Source organism: Hordeum vulgare, chromosome 2H, assembly GCF_904849725.1.
Source record: "Hordeum vulgare subsp. vulgare chromosome 2H, MorexV3_pseudomolecules_assembly, whole genome shotgun sequence".
Lineage (NCBI taxonomy): Eukaryota > Viridiplantae > Streptophyta > Magnoliopsida > Poales > Poaceae > Hordeum > Hordeum vulgare.
Genome location: NC_058519.1, coordinates 38,646,079 through 38,662,475, shown reverse-complemented (window position 1 = coordinate 38,662,475; position 16,397 = coordinate 38,646,079).

The following is a 16,397-nucleotide window of genomic DNA, read 5'->3' as shown; positions in this document are numbered from 1 at the left end:
AAAGGTCTTGATAACCCACAAGTATAGGGGTCAATTGTAGCCTTTCTCGATAAGTAAGAGTGTCGAACCCAACGAGGAGCTAAAGGTAGGACAAATATTCCCTCAAGTTCTATCGACCACCAATACAACTCTACGCACACTTTACGTTCGCTTTACCTAGAACAAGTATGAAACTAAAAGTAGTTTGTAGGAGTGATAGGATAGGTTTGCAAGAAAAGAAAGAACACATAAATAAAAGCTAGGGGCTAGTTAGATAAAGAAGGAATTACGTTAGTTTAACGAGTGTGGAAAATTGGTGGTAGGAGTTGCGGAATTGTCCCTAAGCAATTGACTACATTACTAGACCGATAGCAAGTTTTATGTGGGAGAGGCCACTACTAGCATGCCATCCCTTACTTGGAATTCTATGCACTTATGATTGGAAATATTAGGAAGCATCGCAACTAGTGACGTTCATTAAGGTAAAACCCAACCATAGCAATAAGATATATTGGTCCCCCTTCAATCCCATATGCATCAATTTCTATGCTAGGCTGAAGCTTCTGTCACCCTTTCCCTCCAATACATAGTCCTATCAACATACTACTAACCCTATGGTGTGATTGATACGTCCATTTTGCATCATGCTTTCATGTTGATATTTATTGCTTCTTGGGCTCTTATTTCACTTCACGGTATAATACTTATGCATTTTCTCTCTTATTTTGCAAGGTTTACTTGAAGAGGGAGAATGCCGGCAGGTGGAATTCTGGCCTGAAATTGGAGCAAGTTTGAGATACCTATTCTTCGCAACTCCAAACGTCGTAAAATCAACGAGGATTGTTTTCCGGATTTATAAAAAATATTGGGCCGAAGAAGTGTCAGAGGGGCGCCAGCAGGTGGCCACAAGCCTACTAGGTGTGGCCACCCCTCTGGCCCCCTCTTCTGCTATATGAAGGGTTTCGTCTGGAAAAAATCAGGAGGAGGCTTTTTTGTGGATTCGCCGCCGCCACGAGGCGGAACTTGAGCAGAACCAATCTACAGCTCCGACGGGACGATCCTGCCGGGGAAACTTCCCTCCCGGAGGGGGAAATCGTCCCCATCGTCATCACCAACACTCCTATCATTGGAGGGGACTCATCACCATCAACATCTTCATCGGCACCATCTCATCTCCAAACCCTAGTTCATCTCTTGCAACCAATCTCCGTCTCCCGACTCCGATTGGTACTTGTAAAGTTGCTAGTAGTGTTAATTACTCTTTGTAGTTGATGCTAGTTGGATTATTTGGTGGAAGAGTTTATGTTCAGATCCTTGATGCTACTCATTACCTCTCTGGTCATGAATACGATTATGCTTTGTGAGCAGTTACTTTTGTTCCTGAGGACATGGGATAAGTCATGCTAATAGTAGTCATGTGAATTTGGTATTCGTTCGATATTTTGATGTGTTGTATGTTGTTTTTCCTCTAGTGGTGTTATGTGAACGTCGACTACATAGCACTTCACCATTATTTGGGCCTAGAGGAAGGCATTGGGAAGTAGTAAGTAGATGATGGGTTGCTAGAGTGACAGAAGCTTAAACCCTAGTTTATGCGTTGCTTCGTAAGGGGCTGATTTGGATCCACTAGTTTAATGCTATGGTTAGACTTTGTCTTAATTCTTCTTTCGTAGTTGCAGATGCTTGCAAGAGGGGTTAATCATAAGTGGTATGCTTGTCCAAGTAAGGGCAGTACCCAAGCGCCAGTCCACTCACATATCAAACTATCAAAGTAACGAACGCAAATCATATGAACATGATGAAAACTAGCATGACAGAAATTCCCGTGTGTCCTCGGGAGCGTTTTTCCTCCTATAAGACTTTGTCCAGGCATGTCCCTTGCTACAAAAGGGATTGGGCCACTTTCCTGCACTGTTGCTACTTTTGTTACTTGTTGCTCGCTACGAATCATCTCACCACACAACCATTTGTTACCGATAATTTCAATGCTTGCAGATATTTCCTTGCTGAAAACCACTTGTCAGATCCTTCTGCTCCTCGTTGGGTTCGACACTCTTACTTATCGAAAGGACTACGATAGATCCCGTATACTTGTGGGTCATCAAGACTCTTTTCTGGCGCCGTTGCCGGGGAGTGAAGCACCTTTGGTAAGTGAAACTTGGTAAGGAAACATTCATATAGTGTGCTGAAATTTATTATCACTTGTCACTATGGATACTAATCCTTTAAGAGGCTTGTTCGGGGTATCTTCACCTCGAACGGAAGCACACATAATTGCTCCTCAACCTGTTCCACCTACTGAAAATATTTGCTTTGAATTTCTTTCGGGTATTCTTGTGAAACTGCTGGTTAATCCTTTTACAGGAGATGGAATATCACATCCAGACTTGCATCTAATCTATGTAGATGAAGTTTGTGGTTTATTTAAGCTTGCAGGTTTGCCCGAGGATGAGGTCAAGAAGAAGGTATTTCCTTTATCTTTTAAGGATAAGGCGTTGACATGGTATAGGCTATGTGATGATACTGGATCATGGAACTACAATCGGTTGAAATTGGAATTTCATCAAAAGTTTTATCCTATGCATTTAGTACATCGTGATCGGAATTATATTTATAATTTTTGGCCTCGTGACAGAGAAAGCATCGCTCAAGCTTGGGGGAGGCTTAAATCAATGTTATATTCATGCCCCAACCATGAGCTCTCGAGAGAAATTATCATTCAGAACTTCTATGCTCGGCTTTCTCATGATGATCGCACCATGCTTGACACTTCTTGTGCTGGTTCTTTTATGAAGAGAGATATTGACTTCAGATGGAATTTATTAGAGAGAATTAAATGCAACTCTGAAGATTGGGAGCTTGAAGAAGGTAATGAGTCCCACTCTATTGGATACACTCTTGATGATCTTAAGGGCATTAGTCCCACTCTATGCCAGCACAAGATTAAAACTGATCCTGATTTCAAACCAGTTGCTGAACATCAAAGGAGATTAAATCCTAATATGAAAGAAGTAGTGAGAAAATAAATACTAAAGCTCCTGGAAGCGGAAATTATCTATCATGTTGCTCATAGTGATTGGGTGAGTCCGGTGCATTGCGTCCCTAAGAAGGGAGGCATTACCGTTGTCCCTAATGATAAGGATGAATTTATCCCACAGAGGATTATTACTGGCTATAGGATGGTGATCGATTTTAGGAAATTGAATAAAGCCACTAGGAAAGATCATTACCATTTGCCTTTTATCGACCAAATGCTAGAAAGACTGTCTAAACACACACACTTCTGCTTTCTAGACGGTTATTCTGGTTTCTCTCAAATACCAGTTGCACAATCTGATCAGGAGAAAACCACTTTCACCTGCCCTTTCGGTACCTTTGCTTATAGACGTATGCCTTTTGGCTTATGTAATGCACCTGCCACCTTTCAAAGATGTATGATGGCTATATTCTCTGAATTTTGTGAAAAGATTGTTGAGGTTTTCATGGATGACTCCTCCGTTTACGGGTCTTCCTTTGATGATTGCCTCAGCAACCTTGATCGGGTCTTGCAGAGATGTAAAGACACCAATCTTGTCTTGAATTGGGAGAAGTGCCACTTTATGGTTAATGAAGACATCGTCTTAGGACATAAAATTTCTGAAAGAGGTATTGAAGTCGATAAGGCTAAGGTTGATGCAATCAAGAAAATGCCATACCCTACAGATATCAAAGGTATAAGAAGTTTCCTTGGTCATGCTGGTTTCTATAGAAGGTTCATTAAAGACTTCTCTAAGATTTCTAGGCCTCTTACCAATCTCTTGCAAAAGGATATTCCTTTTGTCTTTGATGATGATTGTGAGGAAGCCTTCGAAATACTTAAGAGGGCTTTGATAGCTGCACCTATTGTTCAACCACCTGATTGGAACTTACCTTTTGAAATCATGTGTGATGCTAGTGATTATGCTGTTGGTGTTGTCCTAGGGCAAAGAGTTGATAAGAAGTTGAATGTTATTCACTATGCTAGTAAAACTCTAGACATTCCCCAAAGAAACTATGCCACTACGAAAAAGGAGTTTTTAGCAGCCGCGTTTGCATGTGAAAAGTTCAGGTCTTGCATAGTTGATTCCACGGTCACTATTCACACTGATCACGCTTCTATTAAGTACCTCATGGAGAAGAAGGACGCTAAACCTAGACTTATTGTTGGAATTATGCCCTAGAGGCAATAATAAATGTATAGTTATTATTATAATTCCTGTATCAAGATAATAGTTTATTATCCATGCTATAATTGTATTGAATGAAGACTCATTTACATGTGTGGATACATAGACAAAACACCGTCCCTAGCATGCCTCTAGTTGCCTAGCCAGTTGATCGATGATAGTCAGTGTCTTCTGATTATGAACAAGGTGTTGTTGCTTGATAACTGGATCACGTCATTGGGAGAATCACATGATGGACTAGACCCAAACTAATAGACGTAGCATGTTGATCGTGTCATTTTGTTGCTACTGTTTTCTGCGTGTCAAGTATTTATTACTATGACCATGAGATCATATAACTCACTGACACCGGAGGAATGCTTTGTGTGTATCAAACGTCGCAACGTAACTGGGTGACTATAAAGATGCTCTACAGGTATCTCCGAAGGTGTTAGTTGAGTTAGTATGGATCAAGACTGGGATTTGTCACTCCGTGTGACGGAGAGGTATCTCGGGGCCCACTCGGTAATACAACATCACACACAAGCCTTGCAAGCAATGTAACTTAGTGTAAGTTGCGGGATCTTGTGTTACGGAACGAGTAAAGAGACTTGCCGGTAAACGAGATTGAAATAGGTATGCGGATACTGACGATCGAATCTCGGGGAAGTAACATACCGAAGGACAAAGGGAATGACATACGGGATTATACGAATCCTTGGCACTGAGGTTCAAACGATAAGATCTTTGTAGAATATGTAGGATCCAATATAGGCATCCAGGTCCCGCTATTGGATATTGACCGAGGAGTCTCTCGGGTCATGTCTACATAGTTCTCGAATCCGCAGGGTCTGCACACTTAAGGTTCGACGTTGTTTTATGCGTATTTGAGTTATATGGTTGGTTACCGAATGTTGTTCGGAGTCCCGGATGAGATCACGGATGTCACGAGGGTTTCCGGAATGGTCCGGAAACGAAGATTGATATATAGGATGACCTCATTTGATTACCGGAAGGTTTTCGGAGTTACCGGGAATGTACCGGGAAAGACGAATGGGTTCCGGGAGTTCACCGGGGGGGCAACCCACCCCGGGGAAGCCCATAGGCTTTGGGGAGACACACCAGCCCTTAGTGGGCTGGTGGGACAGCCCCAAGGGGGCCTATGCGCCAAGAGAAAGAAATCAAAGGAAAAGAAAAAAAAAAGAGGGAAGAAGTGGGAAGGGAGGGGGACTCCTCCCACCAAACCAAGTCCAACTCGGTTTGGGGGGGGAGTCCTCCCCCCCTTGGCTCGGCCGACCCCTTGGGAGTCCCTTGGACCCCAAGGCAAGGTCCCCCTCCCTCCTCCTATATATATGGGGCTTTTAGGGCAGATTTGAGACGACTTTCTCACGGCTGCCCGACCACATACCTCCATAGTTTTTCCTCTAGATCGCGTTTCTGCGGAGCTCGGGCGGAGCCCTGCTGAGACGAGATCATCACCAACCTCCGGAGCGCCGTCATGCTGCCGGAGAACTCTTCTACCTCTCCGTCTCTCTTGCTGGATCAAGAAGGCCGAGATCATCGTCGAGCTGTACGTGTGCTGAACGCGGAGGTGCCGTCCGTTCGGTACTAGATCGTGGGACTGATCGCGGGATTGTTCGCGGGGCGGATCGAGGGACGTGAGGACGTTCCACTACATCAACCGCGTTCTCTAACGCTTCTGCTGTATGATCTACAAGGGTACGTAGATCACTCATCCCCTCTCGTAGATGGACATCACCATGATAGGTCTTCGTGCGCGTAGGAAAGTTTTTGTTTCCCATGCGACGTTCCCCAACAGTGGCATCATGAGCTAGGTTCATGCGTAGATGTCTTCTCGAGTAGAACACAAAAGGTTTTGTGGGCGGTGATGTGCGTTTTGCTGCCCTCCTTAGTCTTTTCTTGATTCCGCGGTATTGTTGGATTGAAGCGGCTTGGACCGACATTACTCGTACGCTTACGAGAGACTGGTTTCATCGTTACGAGTAACCCCCTTTGCTCAAAGATGACTGGCAAGTGTCGGTTTCTCCAACTTTAGTTGAATCGGATTTGACTGAGGAGGTCCTTGGATGAGGTTAAATAGCAACTCATATATCTCCGTTGTGGTGTTTGCGTAAGTAAGATGCGATCCTACTAGATACCCTTGGTCACCACGTAAAACTTGCAACAACAAAATTAGAGGACGTCTAACTTGTTTTTGCAGGGTATGATTGTGATGTGATATGGCCAACGATGTGATGTGATATATTGGATGTATGAGATGATCATGTTGTAATAGAAATATCGACTTGCACGTCGATGGTACGGCAACCGGTAGGAGCCATAGGGTTGTCTTTATACTAACATATGTGCTTGAAGATGCGTTTACTATTTTGCTAGGATGTAGCTATAGTAGTAATAGCATAAGTAGCACGACAACCACGATGGCAACACGTTGATGGATGATCATGGTGTGGCGCCGGTGACAAGAAGATCGTGCCGGTGCTTTGGTGATGGAGATCAAGAAGCACGTGATGATGGCCATATCATGTCACTTATGAATTGCATGTGATGTTAATCCTTTTATGCACCTTATTTTGCTTAGGACGACGGTAGCATTATGAGGTGATCTCTCACTAAAATTTCAAGATGAAATTGTGTTCTCCCCGACTGTGCACCGTTGCTACAGTTCGTCGTTTCGAGACACCACGTGATGATCGGGTGTGATAGACTCAACGTTCACATACAACGGGTGCAAAACAGTTGCGCACGCGGAACACTCGGGTTAAGCTTGACGAGCCTAGCATGTGCAGACATGGCCTCGGAACACATGAGACCGAAAGGTCGATCATGAATCATATAGTTGATATGATTAGCATAGGGATGCTTACCACTGAAACTATACTCAACTCACGTGATGATCGGACTTGGGATAGTGTAAGTGGATCATGAACCACTCAAATGACTAGAGAGATGTACTTTTTGAGTGGGAGTTTAGCATATAATTTGATTAAGTTGAACTCTAATTATCTTGAACATAGTCTAAGTCCACTTTGAATATATTTGTGTTGTAGATCATGGCTCACGCAAGTGTCATCCTGAATTTTAATACGTTCCTAGAGAAAGCTAAGTTGAAAGATGATGGAAGCAACTTTGTAGACTGGGCTCGTAATCTTAAGCTAATCTTACAAGCTGGAAAGAAGGATTATGTCCTTAATGCTGCGCTAGGAGATGAACCACCCGCTACGGCTGATCAGGATGTTAAGAACGCTTGGTTAGCACGTAAGGAGGACTACTCAATAGTTCAATGTGCAGTCTTGTATGGCTTAGAACCGGGACTTCAACGTCGCTTTGAGCGTCATGGAGCATTTGAGATGTTCCAGGAGTTGAAGTTTATCTTTCAGAAGAACGCCCGGATCGAGAGGTATGAGACCTCCGATAAATTCTATGCTTGCAAGATGGAGGAAAACTCGTCTGTCAGTGAACATGTGCTCAAAATGTCTGGGTACTCAAACCGTCTAGCTGAACTGGGGATTGAACTCCCGCAAGAAGCTATCACTGACAGAATCCTTCAATCACTGCCGCCAAGCTATAAAGGCTTTGTGTTGAACTACAACATGCAAGGGATGAACAAGTCTCCCGGCGAGTTGTTTGCGATGCTGAAAGTCGCAGAGTCTGAACTCCGTAAAGAGCATCAAGTGTTGATGGTGAGCAAGACCACTAGTTTCAAGAGAAACGGCAAAGGCAAGAAGGGAAATTCGAAGAAGAGCGGCAAGCCTGTTGCCAATCCGCCGAAGAAACCCAAGGCTGGACCTAAGCCTGAAACAGAGTGCTTCTATTGCAAGGGTATGGGTCACTGGAAGCGCAATTGCCCCAAGTATCTGGCAGATAAGAAGGCGGGCAAAGAAAAATCAGGTATATTTGATATACATGTTATTGATGTGTAATTAACCGGCTCTCGTAGTAGTGCCTGGGTATTCGATACCGGTTCTGTTGCTCACATTTGCAACTCGAAGCAGGAACTGCGGAATAGACGAAGGTTGACGAAAGACGAAGTGACGATGCGCGTAGGAAACGGTTCCAAGGTTGATGCAATCGCCGTCGGCACAGTGTCACTTCAACTACCATCGGGATTAGTGATGAACTTAAATCATTGTTATTTAGTGCCTGCGTTGAGCATGAACATTATATCTGGATCTTGTTTATTGCGAGACGGTTACTCTTTTAAGTCTGAGAATAATGGTTGTTCTATTTCTATGAGTAACATCTTTTATGGTCATGCACCGAATATGAGAGGATTGTTCATATTGAATCTTGATAGCGATACGCATATACATAACATTGAGACCAAAAGAGTTAGAGTAAACAATGATAGCGCCATATTTTTGTGGCACTGCCGCTTGGGTCATATTGGTGTAAAGCGCATGAAGAAACTCCATGCTGATGGACTTTTGGAGTCACTTGACTTTGATTCACTTGACACGTGTGAACCATGCCTCATGGGCAAGATGACTAAGACTCCGTTCTCCGGAACAATGGAGCGTGCAAGTGACTTGTTGGAAATCATACATACCGATGTGTGTGGTCCAATGAGCGTAGAGGCACGCGGCGGATATCGTTATTTTCTCACCTTCACTGACGATTTAAGTAGATATGGTTATGTCTACTTGATGAAGCACAAGTCTGAAACATTTGAAAAGTTCAAGCAATTTCAGAGTGAAGTGGAAAATCATCGTAACAAAAGGATCAAGTTCCTACGGTCTGATCGTGGGGGTGAATATCTGAGTTTCGAGTTTGGTACTCACTTAAGACAATGTGGAATTGTTTCGCAGTTAACACCGCCTGGAACACCACAGCGTAATGGTGTGTCCGAACGTCGTAATCGTACTTTGTTAGAGATGGTGCGATCTATGATGTCTCTTACTGATTTGCCGTTATCATTTTGGGGTTATGCATTAGAAACAGCTGCATTCACTTTAAATAGGGCACCATCGAAATCCGTTGAGACGACACCATACGAACTGTGGTATGGCAAAAGTCCAAAGTTGTTGTTTCTTAAAGTTTGGGGATGTGATGCTTATGTCAAAAAGCTTCAGCCTGAAAAGCTGGAACCCAAAGCGGAAAAGTGCGTCTTCATAGGTTACCCAAAAGAGACAATTGGGTACACCTTCTATCTCAAATCCGAGGGCAAAGTGTTTGTTGCTAAGAACGGAACTTTTCTCGAGAAGGAGTTTCTCTCGAGAGAATTGAGTGGGAGGAAGATAGAACTTGACGAGGTTGTCGAACCTCTCATCCCTTTGAATGGTGGCGCAGGGCAAGGGGAAACCTCTGTCATTGCGACGCCGGTTGAGGAGGAAGTTAATGATGATGATCATGAAACTCCAGTTCAAGTTTCTGTTGAACCACGCAGGCCGACGAGATCACGCGCTGCTCCAGAGTGGTACGGTAATCCCATCTTGTCAATCATGTTGTTAGACAACAATGAACCTGCAAATTATGAAGAAGCAATGGTGGGCCCAGATTCCAACAAATGGCTAGAAGCCATGAAATCTGAGATAGGATCCATGTATGAGAACAAAGTGTGGACTTTGGAGATACTACCTGAGGGCCGCAAGGCTATTCAGAACAAATGGATCTTTAAGAAGAAGACGGACGCTGACGGTAATGTGACCGTTTATAAAGCTCGACTTGTGGCAAAGGGTTTTTCACAAGTTCCAGGAGTTGACTACGATGAGACCTTCTCACCCGTAGCGATGCTTAAGTCCGTCAGAATCATGTTAGCAATAGCTGCATTTTTCGATTATGAAATCTGGCAGATGGATGTCAAAACGGCGTTCCTTAACGGTTTCCTTAAGGAAGAGTTGTATATGATGCAACCCGAAGGTTTTGTCGATCCTAAAAATGCTGACAAGGTGTGCAAGCTCCAGCGATCCATTTATGGACTGGTGCAAGTATCTCGGAGTTGGAACAAACGCTCTGATGAGGTGATCAAAGCATTTGGGTTTATACAAGTGGTTGGAGAATCTTGTATTTACAAGAAAGTGAGTGGGAGCTCTGTGGCGTTTCTAATATTATATGTGGATGACATATTACTGATTGGAAACAACATAGAGTTTTTGGAGAGCATAAAAGGTTACTTGAATAAAAGTTTCTCTATGAAGGACCTAGGAGAAGCTGCTTACATTCTAGGCATTAAGATCTATAGGGATAGATCAAAACGCCTGATAGGACTTTCACAAAGCACATACCTTGATAAAGTTTTGAAGAGGTTCAAAATGGAACAGTCCAAGAAAGGGTTCTTGCCAGTGTTACAAGGTACGAGATTGAGTAAGACTCAGTGCCCAGCAACTGATGAAGATAGAGAGCATATGCGCTCCGTCCCCTATGCTTCAGCCATAGGCTCTATCATGTATGCCATGTTGTGCACTAGACCGGATGTTAGCCTGGCCATAAGTATGGCAGGTAGGTTCCAGAGTAATCCAGGAGTGGATCACTGGACGACGGTCAAGAATATCCTGAAGTACCTGAAAAGGACTAAGGAGATGTTTCTCGTGTATGGAGGTGACGAAGAGCTCGCCGTAAAAGGTTACATCGATGCAAGCTTTGACACAGATCCGGACGACTCTAAGTCGCAAACCGGATACGTATTTATTCTTAATGGGGGTGCAGTAAGCTGGTGCAGTTCCAAGCAAAGCGTCGTAGCAGATTCTACATGTGAAGGGGAGTACATGGCTGCCTCGGAGGCGGCTAAGGAGGGTGTCTGGATGAAGCAGTTCATGACGGATCTTGGGGTGGTGCCAAGTGCACTGGATCCAATAACCTTGTTCTGTGACAACACTGGTGCCATTGCCTTAGCAAAGGAACCAAGGTTTCACAAGAAGACCAGACACATCAAGCGATGCTTCAACCTCATCCGCGACTACGTCGAGGAGGAGGACGTAAATATATTCAAAGTGCACACGGATCTGAATGTAGCAGACCCGCTGACTAAACCTCTTCCACGGCCCAAACATGATCGACACCATAACTGTATGGGTGTTAGATTTATTACAATGTAATTCACATGGTGATGTGAGGGCTAGATTATTGACTCTAGTGCAAGTGGGAGACTATTGGAATTATGCCCTAGAGGCAATAATAAATGTATAGTTATTATTATAATTCCTGTATCAAGATAATAGTTTATTATCCATGCTATAATTGTATTGAATGAAGACTCATTTACATGTGTGGATACATAGACAAAACACCGTCCCTAGCATGCCTCTAGTTGGCTAGCCAGATGATCGATGATAGTCAGTGTCTTCTGATTATGAACAAGGTGTTGTTGCTTGATAACTGGATCACGTCATTGGGAGAATCACGTGATGGACTAGACCCAAACTAATAGACGTAGCATGTTGATCGTGTCATTTTGTTGCTACTGTTTTTTGTGTGTCAAGTATTTATTCCTATGACCATGAGATCATATAACTCACTGATACCGGAGGAATGCTTTGTGTGTATCAAACGTCGCAACGTAACTGGGTGACTATAAAGATGCTCTACAGGTATCTCCGAAGGTGTTAGTTGAGTTAGTATGGATCAAGACTGGGATTTGTCACTCCGTGTGACGGAGAGGTATCTCGGGGCCCACTCGGTAATACAACATCACACACAAGCCTTGCAAGCAATGTAACTTAGTGTAAGTTGCGGGATCTTGTGTTACGGAACAAGTAAAGAGACTTGCCGGTAAACGAGATTGAAATAGGTATGCGGATACTGACGATCGAATGTCGGGCAAGTAACATACCGAAGGACAAAGGGAATGACATACGGGATTATACGAATCCTTCGCACTGAGGTTCAAACGATAAGATCTTCATAGAATATGTAGGATCCAATATGGGCATCCAGGTCCCGCTATTGGATATTGACCGAGGAGTCTCTCGGGTCATGTCTACATAGTTCTTGAACCCGCAGGGTCTGCACACTTAAGGTTCGACGTTGTTTTATGCGTATTTGAGTTATATGGTTGGTTACCGAATGTTGTTCGGAGTCCCGGATGAGATCACGGACGTCACGAGGGTTTCCGGAATGGTCCGGAAACGAAGATTGATATATAGGATGACCTCATTTGATTACCGGAAGGTTTTCGGAGTTACCGGGAATGTACCGGGAAAGACGAATGGGTTCCGGGAGTTCACCGGGGGGGCAACCCACCCCGGGGAAGCCCATAGGCTTTGGGGAGACACACCAGCCCTTAGTGGGCTGGTGGGACAGCCCCAAGGGGGCCTATGCGCCAAGAGAAAGAAATCAAAGGAAAAGAAAAAAAAAAGAGGGAAGAAGTGGGAAGGGAGGGGGACTCCTCCCACCAAACCAAGTCCAACTCGGTTTGGGGGGGGGAGTCCTCCCCCCCTTGGCTCGGCCGACCCCTTGGGAGTCCCTTGGACCCCAAGGCAAGGTCCCCCTCCCTCCTCCTATATATATGGGGCTTTTAGGGCAGATTTGAGACGACTTTCTCACGGCTGCCCGACCACATACCTCCATAGTTTTTCCTCTAGATCGCGTTTCTGCGGAGCTCGGGCGGAGCCCTGCTGAGACGAGATCATCACCAACCTCCGGAGCGCCGTCACGCTGCCGGAGAACTCTTCTACCTCTCCGTCTCTCTTGCTGGATCAAGAAGGCCGAGATCATCGTCGAGCTGTACGTGTGCTGAACGCGGAGGTGCCGTCCGTTCGGTACTAGATCGTGGGACTGATCGCGGGATTGTTCGCGGGGCGGATCGAGGGACGTGAGGACGTTCCACTACATCAACCGCGTTCTCTAACGCTTCTGCTGTACGATCTACAAGGGTACGTAGATCACTCATCCCCTCTCGTAGATGGACATCACCATGATAGGTCTTCGTGCGCGTAGGAAATTTTTTTTTCCCATGCGACGTTCCCCAACACTTATCAGATGGGTTCTCTTGCTACAGGAATTTGATTTGCACGTTGTCGACAGGAAGGGTGCTGATAACCCCGTAGCTGATAACTTGTCTAGGTTAGAGAATGTTCTTGATGACCCACAACCTATTGATGATAGCTTTCCCAATGAGCAATTGAATGTCATCAGTACTTCCCGTAGTGCACCGTGGTATGGTGATTATGCAAACTATATCGTTGCCAAATATATACCACCTAGTTTCACATACCAGCAAAAGAAGAAATTCTTCTTTGACTTGAGACATTACTTTTGGGATGATCCTCACCTTTATAAGGAAGGAGTAGATGGTGTTATTAGACGTTGTGTACCTGAACATGAACAAGGACAGATCCTACAGAAGTGTCAGTCCGAGGCCTACGGAGGACACCATGCAGGAGATAGAACTGCACACAAGGTATTGCAATCAGGTTTCTATTGGCCCACTCTCTTCAAGGATGCCCGTAAGTTTGTCTTGTCTTGTGACGAATGTCAAAGAGTAGGTAATATCGGTAAACATCAGGAAATGCCTATGAACTATTCACTTGTCATTGAACCATTTGATGTTTGGGGCTTTGATTATATGGGACCTTTTCCAAAATCCAACGGGTATACTCATATCCTAGTTGCTATTGATTACGTCACTAAGTGGGTAGAAGCTATCCCCACTAGTAGTGCTGATCACAACACCTCTATCAGGATGCTTAAAGAAGTTATCTTCCCTAGATTTGGAGTCCCTAGATATCTAATGACCGACGGTGGTTCACACTTCATTCATGGTGCTTTCCGTAAAATGCTTGCTAAGTACGATGTCAACCAAAGAATTGTGTCTCCCTATCACCCTCAGTCCAGTGGTCAAGTAGAGCTAAGCAATAGAGAGATTAAACTAATTGTGCAAAAGACTTTCAATAGATCTAGAAAGAACTGGTCTAAGAAGCTCGATGATGCACTGTGGGCTTATAGGACTGCCTATAAGAATCCCATGGGCATGTCTCCGTACAAAATGGTGTACGGTAAAGCATGTCATTTACCTCTTGAACTAGAGCATAAAGCTTATTGGGCAATCAAAGAGCTCAACTTTGATTTCAAACTTGCTGGTGAGAAGAGGCTATTTGATATTAGCTCGCTTGATGAATGGAGAACTCAGGCATATGAGAATGCCAAGTTGTTCAAAGAAAGGGTTAAGAGGTGGCATGATAAGATGATAGAAAAGCGTGAGTTCAGTGTAGGTGATTATGTCTTGCTATATAATTCTCGTTTAATATTTTTTGCAGGCAAGCTTCTCTCTAAATAGGAAGGTCCCTATATTGTTGAGGAAGTATATCGTTCCGGTGCTATCAAGATCAACAACACGGAAGGTAATTGTCCAAGAGTTGTAATTGGGCAGAGAAACAAGCATTATATCTCAGGTACTCCCATAAATGTTGAAAGCAATATCATTAATACCATAACTCCAGAAGAATACCTAAGGGATATTTATCAGCCTGTTTCAGACTCCGAAAACGAAGAGGTATGTGATTCGGTAAGAAAACAGATTCCAAAACTTTTCCAGTAGGAATTTTTCTCCGTTTTGGAATATTTGAAGAAATAGAAAAATTGGAAGTAGTCCGGAAAGCGCGCGAGGAGGCGACAAGCCTGCCAGGCGCGGGCCCACCCCCTGGCCGCGCCTGGGGGCTTGTGGCCTCCTCGTGTGCCTCCCGGACTCCTTTTTCGTGCGGAGTACTCCTTCTGGCCTGAAAAAAATCAATATATATTCTCCCGAAAGTACTAACCCTCGTATCACGTAGATTTCCTCTGTTTTTCGTTTCGAGCCTGTTTCTGTTGTAGATCTAGATCGCTATGACTTCCCCAAAAGCTCCGAAGGACAAGATCTTCGAGAAGGTCATCAATCCCTACCTCACGGGAGTGCTGCAACACCCTCAATCTATCGAGATACATGAGGGGATGTTGCACATCCGTGATGTTGAGGGGGCCAAGAAGACCGGAAGCATGGAGACGAGGCTCGAAGCAATGGAGCAACAAGTCTTCAAGTGCCAAGGGATGGTGGAGCGTGGACTCAACGCCAACCACATGATGATCACGGAGTTCAGCAACAAGCACAGGATTGATGCCAATGACATTGGGAAGCACCTCTCCAGGCTCTATGACAGGATTGATCAACTCCAGGCCCAGATCTATGACCTGCAGAACCAAAACTGTGAGTATGAGTATAGATTTAAATCAATACGGTTGGCTGCAGATTTGAGGATTCCGGAGACTCGTTCATCTTTCCATGATGGAGCACCTATGCCTTGGAAGACGGAGGATCAATCCCATGTTGCAACAACTCCACCACCATCACCACCAAAGGGAGACAACTGAGCATGGGTATGGGCAATCCCCTTGGCTTTTGCCAAGCTTGGGGGAGTTGCCCCGGTATTGTATCACCATCACATCTTTTGCCTTTACCTTTGTTTTTGTTTGTTCCTTTTCGGTTTTCTTTTTCTCTAGTAGTTTAAAAGTCTTAGTGTTTTAGTATTGAGTTTTGCTTTGTGTCACCCCCGATGTATTCGAGCTCGTGAGACATATAATAAAGAGTGTCTTAGTTGAAGGGCTTTGCCTCTTGCCATGATCAAAGAGTGAGAAAAGAACAAAAGCATGAAAGATCATGTAATGATCTTATGGGAAGTGATGGCTTCACATGTAGGAAGAATGTTGATTGGAACTTGTCGAGGGTAGACAAACGTAGACCTTGGTCATTGTTGCAATTAATAGGAAGTGATAAGGAATGAGAGGTTCACATACAAATACATCATCTTTGACACCATCTATGATTGTGAGCACTCACTAAACTATTGCATGCCTAGAAGTAGATGTTGGACAAGGAGGACAACATAATGAATTGTGTTTGCTTGGTTCCGAACAATGTTATATGATTAGAGATCCCTTAGCATGTGACGGTTGCTTCCACCTCATATTAACCAAAACTCCCGCACCAAGTAGAGATACTACTTGTGCATCCACAAACCTTCAACCCAGTTTTGCCATGAGAGTCCACCATACCTACCTACGGATTGAATAAGATCCCTCAAGTAAGCTGTCATCGGTGCGAGCAATAAAAATTGCTCCCTAATATGTATGATCTATTAGTGTGTGGAAAATAAGCTTTGTATGAACCTGTGATGAGGAAGACATAAAAGCGACAAACTGCATAATAAAGTTTTTTATCACAGGAGGCAATATAAAGTGACGTTCCTCCGCACTAAGAGGACACGCATCCAAACCTCAAAAGTGCATGACAGCCTCTGCTTCCCT